This window comes from Terrapene carolina, unplaced genomic scaffold (genome assembly GCF_002925995.2).
Source record: "Terrapene carolina triunguis isolate 2854851 unplaced genomic scaffold, T_m_triunguis-2.0 Scaffold234, whole genome shotgun sequence".
Classification (NCBI taxonomy): Eukaryota; Metazoa; Chordata; order Testudines; family Emydidae; genus Terrapene; species Terrapene triunguis.
The window spans coordinates 8873001-8883745 of NW_020664585.1; the positions used below are offsets into that span (position 1 = coordinate 8873001).

The window sequence follows — 10745 nt, forward strand, 5'->3', positions numbered from 1 at the left end:
GATCTCTCATGTCCTCCTCCTCTCAAGGTAAACACTCTTCAGCACATTTCTCCCCAGTAAGCCTGAACCATTTGTCCTCAGCCACATCTAACACCCCCTGCCCAGAGGGGCTCTCCTGCTCTGATCCTGCACCACTGAGGCCAACAGGAGCAGGACCAACCCCTCTAGCTTCAGTGGGGACTTGGCTGTGCATGTGGGTTCCCCCCTCGCCTCCCAATTCCACAGCTAAGGAGGCGACTTTGATCCCCCAGCCATTATAGCACCGCTCCTGGATATCAAGTCACTCTGCTTTGGTCAATGGTTCCACCTCTGTTCTCAGACCCCTCCTTTGAGGAGTCACTCAGGCTTCATTACTGCCCCTTGCACAAACTTTTCCTTGCTTGGCCGCTTTCTACCCTAAGCACAGACTTCTGTGTGTCTAATCAATGGCTCTGCCTCCCTAAACACCCTCCCTGGCGTCTCCATCAGGCCAACTCCCATTTTTATCTCAACATATGTACACTTTGGTCTTCAGAGCCTGGGTTTTAGGCCTCAAACAGCCCCGTCCTCCTCCATGACTCAGACCGTATTCCTCTGCACTGCCCACATTCTTGACATCATCATTTGTGACCTGAGCTCTCCTCCTCCTGCTGCTCCCTTCATCTCTAATGTCTGCCCCTTGCCACCACCCAACTCCCACCGCCGCCTTCGCCTCCTCCAGCAGTTTCCTCTCTCTGCTGCCACTTGCCTTCTTCTACATCACAAGAAATATGGCCCCACCACACAAACACTGGCTCCCCATTCACCTCAGAAATGCCCTTCTGCAGGGATCTACTCCAGACTACTGGAATCTTCTTGCCTCCTCCGGACTTCTTACTCAGTGTATTCCAGCAACAGCCGCCCCCTCTGACCCTTCTTCCCCCTGTAAATCCAGGAGCCTCCTCCTACAGAGCTCCTACCATCTTTCTATCTCTTCTCCCTCAGACACTGGCCTCATGACTGAATGCTTTAAAACTGTCATACAAACAACATCTTCTACAATTCATACACCTCTGCTGCCTCCTAAGTTTTTGTGCCATGAAGTGTCCTGGGATACAGTCTGCATGAAAAATCTTATAGAAAACACAGCTGCATCGTATGTAACAGGAGCAGCTTTAGGATAATTTCTTTTAAAGGTGTCACACAGTTCTGAAGAGTTTCCCTACACTTAACATCAAGCACATCCAAAGAAAGAAAAGTTGCTGCCAACCCTTCTGAATCAAACATTATGGCATCAGGGTTAAGAGAAAATCTTTTGGCAGACTTAAGAGCCATGTAGGTTCAAATCCAAGCGTAAGTTGATACTGCCTATAATTGGTTCCCGAGCCAAAAAAAAAAAAAAAAACAGGCGAAAAGAAAAAAAATGGAAGACATCAAACAACCGATGCATTCAGCTACTCTTGAAAACGTCAGTGTTTTCATTTAAATTATTATTTTTTTAAATAACCTTCAGTTTCATGGATCATAAAGTTAATTTGGAGTTACTTCCCTTCCCGGTAACGAGCCAGCGCCGCTCTCCTTTACATTAGCTAATGTTTGTTCAGCATTCTGAAAATAGAAAGTGCTTCACAGAGCTAAGTGTTATCATCATCGCCAGGGTCACCCAGGAGGCACATCACCTTGGCACTTACTTCAACGCCCGTCTGCTCGCCCTTTTCCCCTCACAACGAGCTGGTCTATACTTACAACTTCGGCTGACCTAGCTACATCGCTCAGAGCTGTGAAAAATGTTGTGCCCTGAAGGGTTCTTCCGTCAACCTGGCAACCACCTCTTAGAAAGGTGGATCGCCTACACGGACGGAAAAACCCCTTCCGCCTACACTATGGCATTACAGTGGCACAGCTGCAGTGCCGTAGCTGTGCGGCTGTCACGTAAACGTGGCCCTTCCTCGGTATCACAGCTAGAATCAGTCCTTTTCTCTTCACCTTTACAGCTAAGACTCCAGCCCCGACCGTGGGCATCTCTCACCTTGCAATTGTGGCCTGTTTTCTGACCTTCCCATACCAAAGCGTGTCCCCACTACAGCATAGCCAGGAAAACTCAATCCTGCATCCAGTGAAGGCCAGACAACTCATTCTAGCAGGAGCAGGACTGCTCCCTATGCTGACTTCCTAACGCCTTCCCTCTCCTGCCACTCCAACTGCATCACCCCATTCCCTCAAACACCTTCTCTGGCCTCCTATCTTTTAAACATCCATAGTGGTGCAGTAGCATCGGCGGCCCTAACCAAGATCCGGCCCCCATTGTGCTAGGTGCTGTACACACACCTAGTAAGAGAAAATGCCTGCCCCAAAGGGCTTACAACCGAGATGAATGAGACAAAGGGTGAGAAGGGAAACAAAGGCACAGAGAGAGGGGATGTTACTCGCCCACGGTCTGGACAGAGCTGGATATGGACTCCAGGTTTTCTGACTCCCAGTTCAGCATCCCTATCCACTGGACCATGCTGCCTCTCAACCCATCCCTGCTCATTTCCTCCTGCTCGGTTTTGTTTCCATCTCCTACCAGATTCATGCCCTGTATCACAGAGTCTACTACTGCAACACGCTCACGCTGTCTGCCAAGCCCCTGTCCTTCCTCCTTCATGCCCCTCTTCACGAGCTCCCTTTTTCAGGGGGCATCATCTCTACATTCACCTCACTGAGCTGCATCCATTGTCACAGGCATATATTATTTATTATTCTCGTAGAGTCTGCCAGGTGCTATTACTGTTCTTTGTTGACAATAAACCTGCCTGGATGCCTTCGCACCTTAACGAGATTTGTGGTCATTGGGCGGTTCACTTGAAGATGTGCCGCAGAGCTGGACCACACACGCAGCCAAACACTGCTGACCCCCGACTACCGATCTGGTAAGCTAGCTACTTTATTATTTTTATTTTGTTGCAACAAAAGTCAATTTTATACCTTTTTAAAATATATACATATAAGTGGTACCACACTATTTTAATATTATGGTTGGGGTATAAACATCATAATATTATTAATACCTATTTTGAAAGCTCAAAAAGATGTCAGTTTATATACACACATATACATACATACACACACACACACACACTTCTGCCTCAACAAATAATGCAATTGAAAACAAAAAGAATTCTCTTTTATTAGTCACAGTTTTTTATTTTTATTTAAAGAAAAAAATGTAAGGGGAAACCTCAGCATTAAGGTAAAGGTAATGTTAACAAAATGTCAATTTCTTGTTTGGGTTTTTATGAACTTGTTTGCACTTTTTTTGCTATGACATTTTTATAACTATATTTAAATGTTTAAAAACAATTTATGCATAAAGCTAACCAAACAATTTCAACAGGTTTCCACCTTTGGCTCCCAAACACAACAAAGTGTCAAAAATTTAAATACCCTCAAAGTGTTTGCATAAACTTACATGTTAAATTTAGTTTGGTTTAATTGTTATACACTTTTCTTTTCCGTTATGTTAAAGGGAAGTATTGATTGTTACAATTTGTGCTTCTAAATAGTTAAAAGTGGAACTGGTATCACAAGCAAATTAATTCTAAAAAGCTTGGTAAAAATTATGTTACTAACTCTTTTGCTAAAACAGAGTGCTGCTCAGCTGGGGAAAGCAATACACCTCCTCATAGAAGATTGTAAGCATCTATTCTAGCAGTTAAGCATTACATTTAGTATAAAATATTAGTAATGCACCTCAAGTAAAAATTAATAGCTATGCAACAATTGCAAAAGTATAGCTTGTGTTATAAAAAATTAGGTCCCCATTACATTGTTAACAAACTAAGTTAATCTGTGCATTAAATTTGGGTTACTGAAAACAAGAAGAAATGAAAAAAACAAAAAACAAAAAAACACTTTATGATGTTAACTAACTAGCTGTTTAAGGTTGTATCGGACAGACCAAAGACATCAAAAGATATCACACAGCCAAATATCCAACAACACTCACTATATCTTCAACTGAATTACTCTGAAGCCTTGGGCCTCACAGGCCTAAATTTCCAGCAGTGTCTAGTGATTTGGTCAGAACAAGACCATTTGGTTTGGCAGGAACAGGATCAAGTGCTAAGTATCTACCCTCTGAAACTCAGGCCCCTTTAAGATCTCAAATTGGACGGACGGACACACACACCACTTTTGAATATTTGTTTTTCATTCCACCCCACCTGGTAAATAAACTATAATAATCTCTTCCTCTTCCTTCACAAGGGGTTTGAGGATTTGTTATTACCTTGTAACGTATATTTTAAACGTGTAAAGTGAAACGCAAGTGCTAAGTATTATTACTTTTATTCAGATTTCTCATCCAATAAATTAATTGAAAGCAAAACACTTGCTCAGTACAGCGGTGTTCTGCAATCACACACATTCATAACAAACTCTGGGTAATCTAACACAAGTTATACAATTTTACAGAAGAAATTATTTACACGCAGCCTAAAACACAGCAAAGCCTTGTATGGTATAAAACGCAATGACAGTTCATAGCTACCAAAAGAATATTGATTGACAGTCTCTGTCCCAGGCAGAAGACCAAGCACATCAAAGCAACCAACTCCATAGGTGCCCCCATGAGATACTGTTGCATAGGGGTTCTCCCAATCTTAGGGGGGCCCCCCTTCTTTGTACCACAAGTATCACATTTCCTGCACCAGTTTTCTACATCCTGCCCGCACTTCCCTCAACAGAAATTTTCTCTTCGCTTGGCTAAAGTTTTGGCAGCCCCAAAATATCCAGCAGTTTTACATTTATGACAAACAGTGAAAAAGGAGGTTCTGAGGTTATCTGATACAACCAGCTGGTTTCTCCCATCTTTCATGCAATCTCTCATCTGTCAACCCCAAGATTCCCCACTGTGACCAGAAAGCTTTTACTGTGGTATTTTGAGGGGATGCTACATTGCAAAGTAGCTGCATTTGCCAAATGATTTTCTAATCACACACACTTCTAAATCAGGATCCTCTCTTTGGGAAGCTTTTAGTTGCTCTAGGGTTCATTTCTGAAACCCCACATCCTGTGCTCCAGGACGTGAACCAGGAACCACTGCACTTCTGCAAATGAAGGGAAGAGAGGAGACAGCCATTTCTTCCTGAGCACACTCATTCCTTTGAGTAACCAATCCCTTGCTCTCCCGCCTAAGGCAGTGTTTGCCATTAGCCTCCCAAGGAGGCCATCAGCATTACCATGATTGTGCCCACAGCTGTTGTGTGACTATGAAATCACAGCATGGCAGTTTTTCCAACCACCTGGCAAGTGGCCCCTTAGGATTCCTGAATCTAAAGAGCCATTGCCAAGATGCACAGTCTATCCTGACCCATACAGATAAGTGGTGAAAAATTTCCACTAGGAACTCCTAGCAGTTGTTAAATCTATCACATGGTGCGGTAATTTCTCTCTGGAGAACGTAGACTTCTTCTGCAATAAGCCATTACCCTCTCAATGTCTCTGTGTTCTTGTGTCATGACTGTCCCCAAACCGGGAGCATTAGTATCTGTAGGGAGGCTAAGGAGCAGCTGTGAGAGCCCTTTTCAACTCTAATCACATTCAGCGTGTCCTTTGGAGGATCCTCCTCATCCCACTTTCTGTAGGGATTCCACAGGGCTCTGGTCCTGGGTCCCCTTCTCTTCTACCACTCCACCTGAACGCCAAGAAATTTCAATCACAAATTCAACAACCAACTCACAGATCTGCCTTTCTACTCCAGACCTGTCTCCTATCCGAAGGGGGGGACAAACCACACTCCCTGTCTCTCTTACATCTCCTTGGGGATGTCTAGTCATTTAGCTCAACATGGCTGAAATAGAGTTCTTTATCTCTTTCCCTCCTCTCACTCCCTGCTACCTCCTTTCTCAGTCACTGTGGGCAATACCACCCCACCTGCCCATCCCCCTACATACACACACACTTTCACCTCTGCGATAATTCACTGCATTTATTTGCTTTCGATAACCCAGGTAAATTTTGCAAAAGCATTGGCTATAACTGCACATGGATTTCCAGTGTAATACTATCATATGTTGTGCTGCTCTTCTATAGTATTTCAATGATCTCAAAACTCTTTGCAAACATTAATGCTTACAGGTAGGCATTCTACCCATTATACAGCTGGGTAAGCAGAGGTAGATAGAGCTTAATTGACCTCCCCAAAGTTCCTTAATGAGTCAGCAATCAAAACGGGGCGGGGGGGATCCTGGCCAATGAAGTGAGAGTTTTGCAATCGACACCAATGGAGATGGGACTGCATGAGGTGATCCTGACTCTCATTCCCTGGCTTATAAACTTTTAATATTATGCACTTATTATTATTCTTCAGAGCACACTGCAAGCGAACACTAGATATATTCTCACCCACCCTTACAAATCCTAGGCTAGAAGCAAATGGGAACCTCTATCCAGCTATGCAGTGCCTAGAAGTCACATTAGCATCTATACAGATTTATCAAGGTTACCGATAATCAACAGCAGATAGCTAAACCTTAACAGCTGGTGTTTTCCTGGCTAGCACACTAGAGTAGAGGTCACAGAAGCGTTCAAATCATAAATGCACATTCACAGCAAATGAGTTTGGGGAAAATAAAAAATAAAATAAAAAAAATCAGAGATATCACCTGCCTAAAGCATCAGCATGTTCCTTTCATACAAAATTCTTTAGCTGAACACAAGGTTAAGTCAGATCACACCTTGACTACAAACAGAATTTTTTGCAATCCTACCAAGTACCTTCCAATCACATGCAGAGTATACAGAGCTTACTGTAGTGGAAACAGGGCTGGTCTCACTGGGTCAAAATGTAACCCCTAGCCCCAGGCACAAGAAGCCACAGGAGGGATAGACAGTCATGCAGCTTCTACTGCTCCAGTCAGTCTGGCGTGAGCCAATACAGTGAAGCAGTTGGCTTCACCAGAGAGTGAGTCTGCTCTTTGTGCATTGTCAGGGAACAAGAAACGTAGGGTCAGGAGAGAGAACAGGAAATTGCTTTTTTGTCAGTTTTCATTTTATCACTCCAGAGATTATAGTTCAAAAGTGGAATGTACACTTGTTGCCCACAGACACCATCAGACCAGCCCTGTTTACCCATCATAAATATTTACACACAAGCCACTAAACTCAACATTTGCAGATAAGTGGGCTCAGTAGTTCTTATTTCTATACGGATGAGAGCTACTCAGCAGTGGCCATAACTGCACTGTTTTCTCTAACACGTCTAAAAATATGTAATGCATCAGTGAGAAACTTTAGTGGGTCTAGATTTCCACTTGGCTCCATGCGGTGTCTTTGACACGGATTAGTTTCGCCGGGATCTCATGTAGGCATAAAGCCATGAGCTTCAAATATACAGGACAGTCACAGTCTGAAGATAAACAACAACAACAACAAAAGAGCTACACACAACCACAGAAATAAGAACTATGTATAAATATTAAAGGACAAAATAAAGGGCCAGCTATTTACATGCACAACGAAACGATGCAGCTTGCATCACAAGACATGCTGCCAAGTGAACTGCATTTCCCTATGTTCCGCTTCCAGTTTCAAAATCACTTCAGTATCTTTAATAGACCTTAAAAAAAACCTCCCTGGGGTCCCAACAAGAATGTCACAGGCAGCCATTTGGAAGAGAGAAATCTGGGTGGAAAAGGGAGGGGACCAGCACTTGTTGGTTGAAGGCACAGAAGTGACACGAAGATCACAAGGGTAGGCGCAGAAGAATCGATTTACCAAAGCAACTTTCTAGAGTACCACAGAGCGCAGCTCAAATTAAAGGAAAGCCTACAGCACGCCGGGTAGAGGAAGCTCCATTGTCCCCTGAAAAATGTCCTAGTTCAAAGCAGCTTTCAACTGTAATTTTGATTTTACACAACAGCCGCTCAGTTCTACAGAGAGACACACACACCTGCCTAAAATAAGCATTCCTCAGTTCATTTGCTCCCACAATTCCCAATTATCTGCTCTGGATTCTGAGACTATTAATAGTTGCGTGTGGTTACTCCAGGCTCTCAAACTCCTTCCCCACCCCGCTTCCCAGCGCATATAGATTTCAGCTGGGGTGTGGAAGGGAGAGCAAAGGCCTTTTCCCTCTAGGATGCTGTATGGACAAGTTCCACGCTGTGTGTGCAGATGCCAAGCCTTTCTCCCCAATGAATGCACACTGCCAATTAGCAAGGGCTATAACCAACTCCTCTAGCCTCCCCCCCCCCCCATCCTTTCATTATGGAGCATTTGGGGTGGGGAGGAAGATCAATTACATCGACCTTAGGGTGGGGAGAATAGTTCTCTCTCTCTCCCCTAGAGAGGTACTTTTTTTTTTTCCAATCCTTCCTCCTTCTAAAGCAGGAGTTAGCCAAGCAGTTGCTTAGCAGACCACCCCCCGAGATCGAGTTGCAGGGGATCCCCGTCTAGACGAGATGGGCCTGACCTGGGGGGTTCTGCCACCCCGGGACAGGCACCTGGTGTTTTAGAACGAGCGGTCAGAATACACGCCAAGATCTGGGGCAGGAAGGGCTGCCCGGGGAAAGTCTGAATTACCCTGATCGCTTTGCAGACACACGCCAATCTTTGGGGGATTGTTTGGCTGGGTGGGTGGGTTGTTGTTGTTTTTAAAGGAACGAATGTATTTAAAGTGACTTTTACATGCTGGCATGCAAAGCCCCCCTCCCCCTTAATCACACACGAGCCAAGAGGGATCCCCCCCCTCCTCCCTTGTGCTTGTTTTGGAGAAAGTAAGTCTGCGGGGGGGGAAACCTTCTCCCCCCCCCCTTACCTAGTGCCTTTGCTAATCGCTTCTTCTTCCAAATCGTCCTCCTCCTTCTCTCCTTGTATAACGAGGATCCGTAAAGTAAGAAGGGGGGGGGGAGTTTGGGAAGGAAATGAGCAAGTGTGTTTGGAGGGGGGGGGGAGAGAAAAAACAATCCAAATATCCCCTGGATCAAGTGCTGGAGGAGGAGCGCGCGGCTCGGTCTCTCTCCCCTTCCATCTGCGGCTGTGTTTATAAATCCAGAGCCGGGGGGGGGGGGGGGGGTCTGTTTTCCCCGGAAACCCCCCCTCTCCTCTCCCCCTGCCTAAGATGTCTGTCTGCGGCGGCGGCGGCTCGCTTCTCCGGAGCCTTTGCAAAGGAGCAAGTTTGCGATCCGCCTCTGGCGGCGGCTGCTCCTGCCGCCCGCCCGCCTGCTCCTCCCCTGCGATCCGGGGTGGGGAGGGACCGGGGGCAGGGAGATGGAGAGCAGCGATCCCCCCAAGCCGCCCGGCTTGCACCAAACAAACAGCTTGGCTTGCAACAGTCGAGTCCCCGGGCTTCTTAAAGGGGCCGGGGCCAGGGACTGCGCCGGGTCCATTCACACGCTGCCACTTTCCCTTTCCGCAGGCGGGCGGCCGGGCTTCCTTTCCTTTTATTTTTTTTTCTCTCTCTCTCTACAACGCAATTCGTTGTTGCAGAGCGGGAGGCGACTCTGGGCATTGCAGACAGCAGGGCATGGCCCGTGCTCCCTACTGACCTGCAATATTCACCGGGCTGTTGGCAAGGCTGAAATGAGACATTGCCAGCGGTAAATCTGGGAGCCAATTCTGCTAAAAAAAAGAAATTAAAAAAAAAAATCTGGAGGATATAATGAGAACTTCATCTGGGGCCCCAGTCCTGGGATTTTACGCTTTATTCTGGCACCCAACCCTGTGAAAAAAGCCTATACACCAAGTGGTGAGCAAAACCTAGACCTTCAAGAGCAAGTGACCAACACTGATTGATTACAAAGCGGTATAGGCAATGCTAGGGCCCTGACAAGCAGGCCCCTGGTTAACGTTAGTCCTGCGTTGCCAGCTCTCCTGATTTTATTGCATGGCTCATGATATTTGGTGTTTTTCTTAAAGGCCCAGCTCCTGGAGTCAAATGATTTCATAAGATTCTTAACTTTCTTTTTTTAAGTAAGTTTCTAGCCCTCACAGTTGCAGAGAAAAACCTTGGAAATGTGACTCGAGTGCATGCTAAACGCTGGGAAGCCAGAGAACCATTTTTTTTTAGAAACCTCCTTTTATTAATCAAATAATATTAATTAATAACACCTAGCTCTTATATAGCACTTTTCATGAGTAGCTCTCAACCCTTTACAAAGGTCAGTGAAAGTCAGTCATGATTTTTGGAGGCATGACATGACTTTTGAATGCTTGTGGTTGACAACACTGCTTTACACACGACGGGGCTACTCGCAAGCGTGTTAAACGGGTGCATGTGTCTGCAGGATTGGGATCTAACTCACATGCATAAGTATTGGCAGAATCGGGCCCAGAGTTGTAATAATATTTCCAGATGGTCTGTGGTTCTGCAAGCTTTCTCCTCAAAGAAAACCCCATTTATTTCAGTGAGAATTGAGGCTTCTAATTAACATGAAAAATCAATTCCAACATATCCAAGTAAAACTTTCTCATGTGTTTTAAGAAACTAACAGTTCACACAAGGTGTTAAAGGAGCATTTCAAAAAGTTCTGTCTGATTGCAGTTTATTTAGTTTGACAGTTTTTCCTATTTGGTCATTTCTTTTTAGCAGGCACAAAACCTTTCTGTTTAAAGATTCGTCACAGTTTATGCTGGGGGGAGGAGAGTGAGGGGGGAATGCAAAAGAGGCCTTAACCATTGGACTGGTTACATTGCTTTATAGTATCCAAACACACCTCTGTCAGATTGTTTTACAACAGTTCAGCGCATCTGCAGGGAGAACTGAAAATCACTGCAGGATTTGCAGGCAAAAAAAGAAAGTCATG

At 45.1% G+C, this 10745-nt stretch overlaps 1 protein-coding gene across 1 annotated transcript in view; it reads right to left on the bottom strand.

Moving 5' to 3' along the window:
* NCOR2 (nuclear receptor corepressor 2) overlaps positions 1–8802 on the bottom strand; it is a 392352-nt gene extending 383550 nt beyond the window's left edge. Inside the window, exon 1 of the mRNA XM_024196814.3 lies at positions 8759–8802. The gene's annotated coding sequence lies outside the window, so the exon portion shown is untranslated. The remainder of the gene's footprint in view (positions 1–8758) is intronic.
* Positions 8803–10745: the final 1943 nt, after the last annotated feature.